Source organism: Rhinolophus sinicus, chromosome 18 (assembly GCF_057876585.1).
Source record: "Rhinolophus sinicus isolate RSI-liver-muscle chromosome 18, RSI-T2T, whole genome shotgun sequence".
Taxonomy (NCBI): Eukaryota; Metazoa; Chordata; class Mammalia; order Chiroptera; family Rhinolophidae; genus Rhinolophus; species Rhinolophus sinicus.
The window spans coordinates 63,754,117-63,768,025 of record NC_142518.1 but is presented as its reverse complement, the minus strand read 5'-3'; positions in this window follow the sequence as shown (position 1 = coordinate 63,768,025).

Here is a 13,909-nt window from a genome sequence, read left to right as displayed (position 1 = left end):
AAGTAAAGGGATGAAAAGGTACTTCATGAAAATGGAAATGAATAAAACAGCTGGGGTAGTGATACTTATACCAGACAAAACAGACTTTAAAACAAAATCTAAGAGACAAAAAAGGGCCCAGTAATCCCACTTCTGGGTATCTGAAAAAAATCTCAAAGCACTCCTTCAAATGGACTACTACTTCATATGCATCCATATGTTCATTGCAGCATTATTTACAATAGCCAAGATATAGAGGCAACCTGGTTGCACATCACTGGATGAATGGATAAAGAAGAGGGGTTACATATGTACAATGGAATATTACTGAGCCATAAAAAAGATGAAATCTTGCCATCTGCAACAACATGGATGAACATAGGGAGTGTTTTGCTGAGTGGAGTAAATCAGATAGAGAAAGTCAAATGCCATATGAGTTTACTTACATGTGGAATCTAAAGAACAAAATAAACAAAGAAATAAAACAGAAATAAACATACATACAGAGAACATTTTGATGGTTGCCAGATGTGAGGGGGGTTGGGGGTGGGTGAAAAAGGGGAAGGGATTAAGAAGTACAAACTGGTAGTCACAAAATAGTCATGCGGATGTAAAGTATAACATAAGGAATACAGTCAATAATATTATAATAACTATGTATGATGTCAGATGGGTAGTAGATTTATCATGGTGATCACTTTGTAAATTATATAAATGTCTAATCACTATTTGTACACCTGTCACTAAGATAATATTGTATGTGAAATGTAATTGAAAAAATTTTTTAAATTATTTAAATAATATGTTTGACCATTGATGCTAAAGAGGCAGCAGAACAAAGAAGGCCCCAGAGCACACGTACAAGATCTATCACTACAGATCACTACAACTAAGGGTTGAATTCTCACACAGACAATAGCAAGGATGATGAAGATGATGATGCTCCTGGCCACCTGATGTAAAGATGACACTGTCCCACTTGTCCTTCCCTCTCTGCAAGAACCTATCAGGAACCCTGATTAGTGATACCAGGATACCCCTGCAATGGTTTTTGCCTGTATCTTGGAAGAACAGAAACTAAATAAGCTCAAACTCCTAGTTATACAGGCAATGCCTATCTTAATATAATTAATCAAAGACCCTGGTGTAAGTTGTTTGATATACAAGTATATAGACAGAAGGCAGATTTTGCATTTGCTCACTGAAGCTGTCACCAATGATGTCTACTTGGCTTCTCTGTCCGATGGAAGGCCTGACTTCTGAACCCAGAATGGCATCAAATGTGTGCTGGGCTTTTTCTAGTTTAGCTGAAGCTGCTTATGAAACTTCATAAGTGACAATCAGTAAGAAACAGCTACTTATTGCTTATTCTCATAAATCAGCAACTCCTGGAGACTACAGACAGGCCTGGTGGCCACCAGAAAAACCTGAGAAGTGCTGCTTTAATGAAAACTGTGAAAAATCATACCAAGTACTATTACCCTTCAGTTAAAATATTGACTATGGAAGTTCTGGTCTAACAGCAAACAGTATACCACTTCAGATGAAGTCACATATAAAAGCACTTCTGATAAGATCCAGTTAAGTTACCTTCAGTCTTTGTTCCACATAATTCTTCAAATGTTCTCTGAAAAGTGCAGCATTGAGATGAGATGATGGTGTCCCTGTTGAGGATGTTACATTATTTTAGGGAAAACCCACTCTTAAGAGTTTTCTAGAACTCTTCAAAATGTTCTCTGAAATGTGCAGTATCAAGATGAGGTAATGGCCTCATTGTTAAGGACTTTTATTGGTGACTGAGATAAGTGGGAGACTTACGTCACACCTTGAAATCCAGTATCTTACCTGTTGTTGATGGAGAGCATAAGGAATGAGAATGTCCATAGGTCTGTAAAGCCACAGATGCTGTGTTTGGTGATAGTACCCTTGTTATTGGTGGAGAGTTTAGCAAATACCCAGAGGTAGTATTGAGTATGTCTCAGCAAACCTGCCAATTCCTGTTGAACAAGTCAGATTGCAACACTGTGGATTATCTGAATGAGCTCAGGGAAGGTTACTTGGAAGCCGATACTGTAATTATCCAAAGATCGAAGGACAATGCATACCCAGATGCACTGCTGATGCAACCAAGAGCAGAATTTAGTCTTTCTTTGACCACACTGCTAGATTTGAGGGTCATATAGAGAGCATAAAAACTGGTGCTGCTAAACTGATAGGGAACTTATAAACAGCATTTGAAAAAAATGTACTGAAATTAATAGCAACTAGGTTGATGATTCTTCAAGTGCTAACGAAGCGATAGAGATTCAAAACTAGCAAAACTAAACTTTTGCTTCACAGACAGCAAAATAACTGAGGAAACGAAAGAACCAAAGTCAATGCGTGACCATTGAAATGATACTTAAAAATAATCACTGAAAATTTGCAATCTTTCAAAAAACTTGGAAATAAAGAGTGTGCACAGATGCTGAAAATATGCCACATTGAAAATTCTACCAGCAACTATTAGCAGCAACACTGTTGGTTAGCTTTGTAAACACTAACTTCAGAAAAAACCATTAGAGGAGCCATCTTAGAAAAGAGAGAAATAATGGATTTACTTATTTGAGGAAAGGGGAGAAGGCTGCAGAAGAGGAGGAGAAGGAGAAAGGGGAAAAGAAGAGGGGAAAGCAGAGGGGCAATGAGAAGGGGAAGAAATGGAAGTGATTTCTTCCGCATGAATGCTACAATTTGCTTTTCGGTATTTCAGCTCGTGCTGAGTGGAATGACAAAGTTTTCCAGAGAGTAGAGATTGGAATCAGCAGTTATGCTTTGTCATAAAAAGCAGCTTGACCTATTCTACTGATGATGGTAATGGAGCTTGGGTTTGCGTATCTTTGCCACACATCACTGTATGCATTCAGGCTAAAAGGGGTGAGGAATACTTTGCAACCTGAGTATGGGTGAACGAACCTATAGCCACATTCTTGACTTCAAGTCATTCATTGAATTTTATCTTTTCCTTTAAAAAAGCAGGTGGGGAAGTGCTAAATGTTGCATTCCGTAAAACTAACTGAAGTTCTATCTACTGATGGACCACAGTTGATATAAAAGGAAAAAAAAAGGAAAATAAAACAAACAAAGACACTTTTTTAGGTTTTTGGTTGTTGTTAATTATTATCATTATTTTAGGGAAAACACTAACAAATGGTCAAAATAAAAATCTAGACTTCCGAGATAAAAACAAAGCAAAGCAAAGCAAAACAAAACCAACTCACAACCTAAAGAAACCAAAATTTAATTGTTGGAAAGTGGCAGCAGAAAGAGAAAGGTCCGTCTTGACTTGTACATGGCAGTCTGGATACCCATCCCCTCTAAACAACAACAAAAAAGGTGATGCCAAGGAATTTACAAAAAAAAAAAAAAAAAAAATTACAATAAAAATAAATACATAAAAACACAGCAAACTTGAAATAACTACTTTGGTCTGCAAAATACATTTAATGATCAAACAAAATCTAATAAAATAACCATTTGGTAATTTTTGAGCTTTTATTCTCTTTCATTTGATTGTTTCCAATGTAGTATTGTTTTTCCGTTACAATTTAAAACCAACTAACCACAAAAGGAACCAAAAATATATACATAAATGATGTGTGTGTGTGTATAATTACGCCTTTCTTGATGAAAACAACACTTATAAAAGGTTTCATATTGCCACAGCAGTTAAATATTAACATAATAATTTCAAACCCTCCATAGGAAAAACAAATTTTAGGGACAATACAAATTTATTCCTCTTCAAAAGAAGAGGAAAAAAGCAATCTTTTTCCCTTTATGTAAATCCATTCTGAAATTGAACTTCATCTAATAGCCCTTTATAATTACATTTGGCTAGTGGTATTATGTGCTAAAATACTCCCAAACTATATGTGACAGACCCATACACCAATTCCAAGCCTGATGCTTCCAAACTGGTCCAATTTTTCACAAAGCAAAAAGGTGAGCAGCTTAGTTTTAATCTCTTGTCATGAGCCAAACACTGATAAAAACAAATCTCGTCATGAGCAGTCCTCAAAAGCTTGTGGAAGGCTGGTTCAACTAAGCATTGATTAAGAGTATGAATGCTTATCTGATGCTCATCCAAAGTTATCTGAAATCGAACAACTTTGTTCTAAAACACCAGGCCAAAAATCTGACATTGATTTTGGTACTTTGGTTCATAATAGGTCACAAGTATCCAAAGAAAAGCCCAAAAAAGAGGTAGAGATACGGCTAGAAATAAAAACAGGGGGATTAGAAACCCAAACTGTCAGAACTCTGAAAATGTATGGGGACAATGAATTTCAATGAAGCGAGGGAACATATGTAAATATCAGATGAGAAAGTAGTGAAGTAAGAAGGATGGTGTGAGGGTGGCCGTTAGCTCAATTGGTTAGAGCACGGTGCACTTAACAAGGTTGCTAGGTCGATCCCCACTATGGGTCACTGTGAGCTGCACCCTCCACAACTAGATTGAAACAACTACTTGACTTGAAGCTGATGGATCCTGAAAAAACACACTTAAATAAATGAAAGTTTAAAGAAAAAAAAAGTAAGGATGGTATGTTACTTTGAAAACAAAACAGAAATCTGTCTCAATGTTGTTTTTTTAATCATGAGTTAATCTATTTTTTGTTTGCTTTTGTCTTGATTTTTATTAAAGTGTAGTTGACATACAATATCATGTTAATTTCAGGTGAACAGCATAGTGATTCGACATTTATATTCCTTATGATGTGATCGCCACAATAATTCTAGTAATCATCTGTCACCATACAAAGTTATTACAATAATATTGACTAGCTTCCCTATGCTGTACATTATATCCCCATGACTTATTTATTTTTTTTATAACTGGAAGTTTGTACTTCTCACTCCTCTTCAACTGTTTTTACCCATTGCCCTGCCTGCCTCTCTTCCCAGAAGCACAAGTCTTTCCTGTGTACCTTTGATGAACACCAAAATCTCATACTCTCTTTCAAAGTTGTATAAAAATTTCAAAATAGATTAACTCAATTATGAGTTTTTTGTGCTCATCAAAAGAAAACAGGGAAGACTTTGGCTTCCAGGAAAAAGAGTAGATGTATTTTTCCCTATTCTTTCTGCTAAGTACAACTAGTAAACTTAGAACATTGTATGTAAAGTAAACATAAGAAGACTCCGAAAGGTGGAAAGAAGAAAACAGACTGAGTAGGAAACTTAGGACTCAGGGAAAGAAACCACAGTTGATCAGAAATGGGACTGTGAAGTGGTTACATCCATTCTAGAAAACAGTTTGGCAGAGAAAGACAAATACCATATGATCTCACTTATATGTGGAATCTAAAGGACAAAATAAACAAACAAAAGAGAAACAGACTCATAGATACCGAAAACAAACTGATGGTTGCCAGAGGGGAGGAGGGTTGTGGAGCCAGGTGAAAGGGTGAAGGGTTTAAGAAATGCAAACTGGTAGTTACAAAATAGTCATGGGGATGTAAAGTACAGCAGAGGGAATATAGTCAATAATGTTGGAACAACTATGTATAGTGCCTGGTGGGTACTAGACTAATTGGGGGGATCACTGCATAAATTATATAAATGTCTAACCACTATGCTGTACGCCTGAAACTAATATAAAATAATATTGAATGTCAATTGTAACTAAAAATAAATAAATAAATACATTTTAAAATAAAATAATATTGATGATTAAAACAAAAAACACAACTAAACATACAATTACTGTACTATCCAGCCAGTGTACTCCTGGGCATTTATCCCAGAGAAATGAAAACTTATTTCTGCACAAAAACCTGCATACCATTGTTCATAGCATCTTTATTTTTAATAGCCAAAAACTAGAAGCAATGCTTCAATGTGTGACTGGTTCAATGAATGGTGGCGCATCCATACTACGGAGTACTACTCTGTCGTAAAAAGAAAAAAACTATTGATACACACAACAGCCTAGATGAATCTAAAGGGATTATGCTGAGTGAAAAAAGCCAATCTCAAAAAGTCACATATTTATTATTCCATTTATCTAACATTCTTGAAATGACAAACTTATAGAGATTACTGCTTTCTAAGACTGAGAGGTAATATGGAGGAAGGATGAGTGCCACTCATAACAGAATAGCATGAGGGAGATCTTTGTGGTGACGGAAAAGTTTTGTATTTTGATTTTGGTGGTAGTTATACAAATCTGCACATCATAAACTAACGCAGAACTATACACATTGTAATGGTGAATGTGTCAACTTGACTGACCACAGGGTGCCCAGATTAAACATTATTTCTGGGTGTGGCTGTGCAGATGTTTTGAATGAGATCAGCATTTGAATCAGTCAACTTGGTATAGTAGATTGCCCTCTCCAATGTGGCTGGGCATCATTCAATCCACTGAGAGCCTGAATAGAATGAAAGGCGGAGGAAGATGTAATTTGCCTCTTTTTTTCCTACCTTCCTGATTTAACTGGGGCATCTCATCTCATCTTCTCCAGCCCTCAGAGTGGGATTTACACCATCAGCTCTCCTGATTCTCAGGCCTTTGGACTGGGACTCAATTACCTCACTGGTTTTCCTGAGTCTCCGGCTTGCAAATGGCAGATTACAGGACTTCTCAGCCTCCATAGTCACGTGGGCCAATTCCTCACAATAAATAAGCATTATCTATTAAGGTTCTGTTTTCGTGGCGAACCCTGATTAATACACACATATATTAAATAAAGTCAATTTTCTAATTTTGATATTGTACTTCAGCTACTTAAGATGTTACCTTTGGGGGAACCTGGGTGAAGTGTACGTGGGACTTCTCTGTACTGTCTTTGCAACTTCCTATGAATTTGCATTTATTTCAAAACAAAAAGTTAAAAAACAGAAGACATGAGACATTAAAAGTTTGGAAAACACTGGTAGAGAGAAAAAACATAGACAACACAACCACTTACGAGGGCAAGAGACCTTTTGTTAATCTCAATTATGAGATTTAAGGCATATCCTACTTGAATAAAGCTTCAGTTCAAGATTATTCATTTTAATCCCTGGGTTTCTACTTTTTAAAGTTTTGGTGATGGTGTCATAAAAATGTAGAATAATAACACAAAATCTGTCCATTTTTGACCCTAATCCACTGACACTTATCCAGAGAAATTGTCTCAATAAAATATGATACGCAAGTTTATAGCATTTTTCATTTGAATTAAAGGCTTCTGGGGAAAGAAGTGGGGAATTTGTGCTGAGAAAGTAAACTCCATCATCCAAAATGATCTAGTCATATTTAGAATATGTTTTCTGAGTGTGACCAATATAACAACTACTAGAATATTACTAGGTTATGCTCTCAGAACACATGCTCAGCAAAATGCACTGTATCATCTAGAAACAGCATCAGAGACCTAAAAAACAGGGGTTTAAACAAGATTAAAATTGTTTTTCCTAACACAAAAGATGTTCCAAAGTAGATAATTCAGAACTGACCATAGCAAATCCAAAGTCACAAGGGATAAATTTTTATGCTTATGATCCTTCATTTTTTGCAATGGCTCAAGATTACCTCATTGTTCAATATGGCTACTGGGGTTCTGGCCATTCATGTCTATGTTACCAGCAAGAAGCAGGAAATGGGAAGGGAAAAGAATGCATATACCAAATGCTATCATTTTCTTAAGGAGACCTTCTGGAAATCCCATCCTATATCTCACATCCCACAGGCCATCCAGAATAAAACTGAGTTTCGTTATTAACTAAGAAAGAGGCAATGGACATTAGTTAGGTAGCTAGCAGTCTCTGTCAAATATGAAAATAATTATAGCCAGCTTTACGGGTTGAAAATAAGCCCAAAGAATACCTAATCATGCCAAAAATATACTAAGCCTGGCAAAAGACAATCTTTGGGAATAAGGAGAACAGGCAGTCATGTAATTGGCTCTTGGAAGAACATATAACCAGTGAAGTTTTAGTCAATAAGAAATTAGAGAATTGGATCAACAAAGATTTTGTGAATATTTCAGACTGTCAGGTGCGAAGCTCAAAGGGACAGTGAAGATTTAAACACAGTTGTTCACAGTGTCTAAACATAGATGGCAGTTAAACCTGGACCCACCAAAAGTGACTCAGATTGAACAGTTTCACTGAAAGCACTTTACAAATTCTATAATAAATAGCAAGATAGTATCATTAGTAACAAATGTATTGAGGAGATTTTCTCTAAATGTCAGGGAAAGGCTGGTCATTTGTAAAGGAGCATTTCACTAAAAATAAACTAAAATGCCATTATTATCACCATTTTACAGATGGAGAAACTGAGACTCAATGAAATTAAGACACTAGCATAAATTCACATGGCTAAGAAGTGGCAGAGCCTAGATTCTTTGTAACCAGAACACTACACCACTGTCTGCGGCACCAATCACCATTACTTGAAAAAACATTTTAGCTCTATGTTTAATTTAGATATAAAAGGCATTTACTATTCCTTTCTAGGAACAGATTATTTTATTTTCCAGCCACGTTAGAAAGTTAATATTATTCAAGGCTACTGAAAATATGATTTCTGAAAAATACTGTGTGATTAACTGGAAGAACTGAGCCTGCTAGTCACTGGAGATTTCACAGCCATCTGAGTCTACCTCCAAGGAATCCATCTTCCTCTCCAGAGAGGACAAGCCCAGCTGCATCTCTCCTCCAGCATTTTGTCCAGCTGCTCTAAAGTGATTCGCTTGCGGGGACAGCCATGGCCAGCTCTTTCTATGAAAGATAAAGGATTCTGATTATGGCGAGTATTCCTGCTGCAAATGATATGTTTTTGCAGTTGCTTGTTTGTTTTATTTAAAACCACTTTGACAGCTCTCTGCCTTCTCTGCTTCTATAAATAATCAGCCTTAATGATAAAGTATAACCTGCATATTCAAATGCACATTTACTTCTATACATTTTCATGCCCTGAATAGTCACAGCTACAAGACATCAGTTTTGAACATGAGCATATGGTTCTGAGAACTCCATACTTCAAATCCACAATTCAACTTAAGAATGGAATATAATGTTTTCATTAACACTGATGACACATAAAACTGCTTCTTACAAAAATAATAAAACCTGGACTTGAGCTGTGAGGTTGGAGCTTTGAAGCTACTCAGGATTGAATTTCTTTGTTGAAAAAAAATTCTCTGACAGCAAGATAAAGCATGCATAAAGTATTGTCTAAATGCACAGTGTTCCTTCAGTCTTTAAAAGAAACTTGCAGGCAAAGCTCCCTCGATTGCCTAACGAGTAAGTTTCAGTTCATTGCAAGTGCTCTGTCATTGCCCTTTGCACTGAATCTTTGTCCTTTGTCTGGACAGTGTGAATACATCCTCCTTGCTCGTCCTCAGCTTCTCCAATTCCCCCTCACATCCCTTTTGGTACATGAGTCGGAAAGAGACTGCAGAACAGTGCAGGAATCGCACAGTCATGTATTACTCTGGAGTGAGTTGAGACTCTATGGAACACCTGGCACTCAGTGTGCACACAAAGAACTGAAATACAGTCATTTAAAAGATCTTCCATTTAAATGTACTTCTAACAAAAGATGCCAGATACTCCCTGTCTTACCCTAAATGGAATCATTCAATTTATTCATTAATGGTGAGCCTAGGGAGCTGCAGTCCACCTTCCTCCCACTGTGCCCAAACTGTTCTTAATAGACCATCTCTTTGAGTAAAGACAGGAGTTCAGGCGTCATGCAGAATAAATTCTTGCCTTAATTTAAAAGCCTTACAAGAAATGGAAGATCCATGGTGAGACTCTAGAGAACTCCCTGCAGAGACTTCCTCTTCTTATTGCTTGTATGAAGTAAGTTGCTCATGGAGAATGGGAAAGGTAAGGCCAAAGGGCATGTGGAGTAGACTGATTCCTTGAAACCTGTATCCTCTTCCTTTCTAGACAGTGAAAGCTCTCAGTGGCTGCCACAGACCGACCTCTCACTGCCTTCTAGTGATCCCCGACATCCTACACCGAGTAATCCACATTTCAATTTGCCTCCTCCCTTAGGTTTCACTCCCGAACTGTTCTTCTGAGTTTCTTGGTGAACAATTATAATACCAGTCTGACCTGTAATAATGACATTTACAGAAAAGTCCAATAAAATAAAGTCAAGATGAAAACAAGTACTTCAACAAAACTGAAAAATCTATAATTACACAGAAATAAGCACAAGAAACTTCCAAATGTACCTTTGAAAAAACTTTGCAAATTTTAATATATATACTTATCTTACTAAGAAAAATAACTCCTGAGAAAATTAGTTCCCATTGATAAGCAAGTGAACTATTAATTTTGAAATCTCATCTGGATTTTGAAAGAAAAAAAATTGGTAGTCCAAGGGCTCTGTTTTTCCTGGAGGTTTTTTTGGGGGGAATGGGTAGCAGAGAGTTTTGTTTTGTGTCATTATGTTTTAATATGAATGCTTTTCAGTGAAGAACACACTCTCTGATTTTCCTCAAGTAGCACCCCCCACACACCCTATTGTCACCCGCCTCGCTGCATAGCTGCATCACACACCTGGCACTAGATACCTTTCAGTTTATAGCTTCTGTTGGCCTAGAGAATTTTAAGGCTGCAAGAGACATTAGAGATCATCTGATCTCATTTCCAAAATAGTTTCCTATAGCCCCATGCTTCCAAACTCTATGCTTGTAATAGAAAAGAAACAATTCAAAATGCTCTTCTCTCACTGCAGTCAGTGTATTTCTGATGTTCCAGGTCACAGTAAGTTCACCGATTTGACAGCTCATGTGCTTTTAGCATCCTTGTTTTCCTGTCGGTGGCAGAATAACCTCTGTGTCCTGTGATAACCTCCACAAGAACGGATTTTTATTCCAAGTCCAATGAAAGTGTAACAACTCCATATGCGTGCTATAGACAGAGATGGATTTATGTGAATGTAACTTATGCTTAAAGGCTTCAAACCTGTGTTGGAACACCTTAGTATAGACATGTAACTGTATTACTCACTGGTAGAACTTATTCCTATACCTGGCTTTATAATGAATTGAGTAGGGTCCCCTGGGCTTGCCGTTATTGTTGCTTTTGTATAAGAGTTCAAAATCCAGCAGGGTCACAAACAGAATCAGCTCAACAGTGAGTAAAATCCATTGGAAAGCAGGCAATTTGCACTTCTTTTGCAGGTGCAAGCTTGGATGGCCTTTTCCCCTATATATCTGCCTAGAATTTCTTATTGCTTCAAAGGAGAATAAGGGGAAGACCATTTGGCATAAGAAATGCTTTTCCTTCTGATTTTGCCTGAAAACCTCTTCAACTGTGAGGAAGGTGAGAAGAGCCATATGCTGCCTATATCGTTCACTAGTCTGCTCTGCCACATATAGGAGCGCTATGGTGCTGGGTATGTCTCTGGAGCACATGGGAAATAAAATTGCAGAGTTGAAAACCTCTAGCTCAGCAAATGCATTGGCAGTTGGTAACGATTTCAAATATGTTTTGGAGAATTGGTTTTTCCTGAGTCAGAGTGAAGTAGATTTAAGAATCCAAAGTTGGTGCCCTGCAAAGTCCTCCTATGTATCAATGGCAGATAAAGTTGGACCCATCAGCCTCAACCTGGTTCTGTTGGTTGATGCAGTGAACGGGACACTGTGACTGCACAGAAGACAGGCTCATCTACTGATGTTAAAACTGCTCCCATGGGGGTTCTGCCCTAAGCCATTTCCCGTGTGCGTCCATGTGTGCTGTGTGTGGGGTGATGTGTGCTGATAAATCCCAAAAGTTATGAGATGTCAATAGCTAGCCTGAGATACTCTCAAATTACTGACGAGTTGCATCAAACTTTAGAGCCAATAGTCCCTGTTTAGTGACCGATTTCCCTATTCTTTCTGCAAACTGATTTGGACACCACACTGCAGTTTGAGGGTGGGAAGAGGAGGAATACCGTGTTTCCCTGAAAATAAGACCTAGCCGGACCATCAGCTCTAATGCATCTTTTGGAGCAAAAATTAATATAAGACCCGGTATTATATTATATGTTATATTATACCCAGTATTATATTACATTATATTATATTATATTATATTATATTATATTATATTATATTATATTATATTAGACCCAGTCTTATATTATAGTAAATAAGACGGGGTCTTATATTGATTTTTGCTCCAAAAGATGCATTAGAGCTGATGGTCCAGCTAGGTCTTATTTTCGGGGAAACACGGTACGACAGAACTTCTTGCTATTGCTCCCAATATAAATGTCAATGTACATAGTCTTACTAAAATTGTTTGTCCATTGGTCGAATGAACATGCTTAATGTCTTATTCATTTTTTAAAAAATGACACTTCAGTAAGAAAAACCTCTACCATTTAGGTTTCAAAACAAAACTTTATGTTGTGATGGGTTTGGGGTTTCTTTTTTACCTTTACACATTGCAAATAGGAAACAGGTACAGCTGTGTGAAAACTGTTGCCCAGATTGGCAAAATTTAAAGCTGATAGCTTTACCAAAAAATAGATTCTTAATTTATTATGTACACACACACACACACACACACACACCTCTTCTAATAAAAATAATGCACCAGAAATTTTTTCCCCCTTAAGTATGCTGTTTACCTATGTTGTCACTAGCCCAAGAGAAAGCTACTTGGTATTAGCTTAAAGGGTCTGTATTACTTCACAGTGATGCGCAGATCAGTTTGCTTATACTTAGAGTAGCCTCAAGAACGCTCTTCCCTTGTTCTGTCATTCAGTATTCTTTACATTAACCCACCAATTATGTATTGCATGCTTACATGGCACAAGGAACCATACTGGAATATGTGAGTGAGAGTACATATGGTACTATTCATAAGGAACTTAAAACCAAGTGAGGAGATGAGGCATCTACAAATATTTACTTGTATTTTATCTGTTGCTTTTACTAAAATGCATAGGTGGTATTCCTTAAAAACAGGGCCATCTCCTTTTATTACCCTATAAAAGATCAGTATCACATGAAGCCTTGTTAATGACCCATAAGCACTTGGAAACTATTTGTTGCCATCTAGTTTCCCTCAGACATCTAGTCAGTTGAGTACTTGGGAGGTTGACAACGAAAGTGGTAGAGGAATTGTCATATGCTATTTCCCTGATTCCACCCTCAACTGCTACCTAGTATGAGCCTCCTAATACTTAATCTGAAATAATGAGTGAGTATTTGAGCATATGTCACTCAAAGTATACTAGCCATGAGAGCAAAGATCATGTCTGTCTTGTTCATCATGATATTCCTACACCTATTGCAATCCTTCTAACATCATAGATACTCAATAAATATTTGTTGATTGAACAAATAAATGAATAATGTAAACCAGCTCTAATACAAGCATCTCCTCATTTAGCATCATTTTAGATACCCCCAGGCAAAATTCCCTTGCAATCAAATGAATAGGTAGATACAACAAATGTGCCATATTTGGTAATTGTTGCCATGCTTTTTGCGAACAAAAGAGATGATTAAATGAGCTACACAAATACCTTCAACTCCAGGATTCCATGATCCATTGGAATATTGAAGCTTGCAGCTTGCCAGTAAGGATCCATGTAGTTTTAAAGGTAGAAAATTGGAATAAAGTTGAAAGATTATATAATGATCACCCCAAAAGTAGCATTCATTGCCAAGAACCTAGTTGTCAAAGAGTCATGACAAATCTCACAATTATTGCAGCAGTTTACATGAGCAGTTTACACAAGAAAGGGTATCCCCAAAGGAAACCATAAAGGATAATAGCTGGGGGTGGCTGGTTGGCTCAGTTGGTTTGAGTGCAGTGCTCATAACACCAAGGTCGCCAATTTGATTCCCACATGGGCCAGTGAGCTGCACCCTCCACAACTAGATTGAAAACAATGACTTGACTTGGAGCTGATGGGTCCTAGAAAAACACTGTTCCCCAATAT